The sequence below is a fragment of the Miscanthus floridulus genome, chromosome 16, assembly GCF_019320115.1.
Source record: "Miscanthus floridulus cultivar M001 chromosome 16, ASM1932011v1, whole genome shotgun sequence".
Taxonomy (NCBI): Eukaryota; Viridiplantae; Streptophyta; class Magnoliopsida; order Poales; family Poaceae; genus Miscanthus; species Miscanthus floridulus.
The window spans coordinates 47,579,620-47,581,082 of NC_089595.1; the positions used below are offsets into that span (position 1 = coordinate 47,579,620).

Consider the following 1,463-nt stretch of genomic DNA (forward strand, 5'->3'; position numbering starts at 1 on the left):
GACCATGGCCTTGATGGTGCCCTTCATTGCTCCCTTGTCGGTAGCACGCTCGTCAAGTCTCTTTAGTAACAAATCCATTTTTGCGGCAAGCATATCCGCCTCCTTCATGGTATGCATGCCTTTTTGTTGTTTGTGCTCCTCTCCCCAACTTTGATTTGCCACCATCTTCTCAATGAGTGTCGTGGCATTAGCGATAGTGAGGGAAAGGAATGCCCCTCCAGCAGTGGCATTTATGTGCCCCTTTGACATGGGCATGATTCCCTCATAAAAGTTCTGGAGCATCAGCCAGTCCTCCATTCTATGGTGCGGGCAGGCTTGGATGTAATCCTAGAGCCTCTCCCACACCTCAGGGATGGATTCGAGTGAAGTCTACTAGAAATTTGAAATTTTCCCTCTTAGGGCATTGGTTCTGCCTATGGAGAAAATTTTTGTGAGGAACGCCACAGAACATTTGTCCCACGTACTAACAGCTTCCTTCTCTTTGTAGAACCACTGCTTCGCCTTCCCCATGAGGGAAAAGGCAAATAGATGGAGCCTGATGCTAGCTGGTGTGACATCTTTTATGACCATGGTGTCGCATAGCTCTAGGAAGTGTTGCAAGTGCGCACTTGCGTCCTCACTTGGTAGACCACAGAATTGGTTTGCCTATACCATCGTGATTAGGCCAGGGTGCAGCTCAAAGTTTCTTGTACCCATGCTGACAGCGGGCCCAACGAGCACGTTGGCAATAGCGGAGGTGGAGTAGTCATGGAGTGACTTGTCCATAGCGGTACTAGCGGATGGTACGGGGGTGACTGGTTCAACTGGCAGCAAAGTAGCAGAAGAAGAAGCGATATGAGACCGGCTCTTCCTTAGGAGTGCCTCTACATTATTGGTGTAGTTGTTCAGCAGATCAAAACCACTCATACACTATCCTATTTTCATCCACAATAGGAATAAAACAAGCAGAATTAGCCTGCATAAACTATGGCTACCATTACATGTATGTGCTCATAATCATGTCCTACTAGATTCTTTAACCTATGCCTTCCTCGGTAATGGCGCCAGAAATGCTTGTTGGCATTTCTTAGCACAATCACCAAGTCAGGAGGTTTTAAGTCCATCCCTAGCAACGGCACTAGAAATGTCTGTTGGTATTTTTTAACACCATTACTAAGATTGAGATCATCTTAGCAACACCACCAAGAAACACCAACTATGATAGTCTTTAACGATTACAGAGAATATCTGCAAGCACACGGATCTATCATTGTAACATTTCGCCATCTACCAAAAGTGCTTGTTTGAGGATAGAAGCTTGTCCTTGGGAAACCTTCAAATTGTTTCTAATTGGTGAAGTGGTTTCTCCTCCAACACCAATCTTTGGGTGCCTATCTCAAGATTTATGCCAACAAGATTTGCAATATTTATGATAAACATATGCATCTACAACCACCCTTTCAAAGTCTTTATGAACAAGGAGT

The 1,463-nt window shown here is 45.0% G+C and overlaps 1 non-coding gene across 1 annotated transcript; it reads left to right on the forward strand.

Annotated features, from left to right (window-relative positions):
• The first annotated feature begins 295 nt into the window (after positions 1-295).
• Positions 296-402, forward strand: LOC136514548 (small nucleolar RNA R71). Its single transcript, XR_010773703.1, has one exon. It is a non-coding gene; the product is annotated as a small nucleolar RNA R71 (small nucleolar RNA).
• Positions 403-1,463: the final 1,061 nt, after the last annotated feature.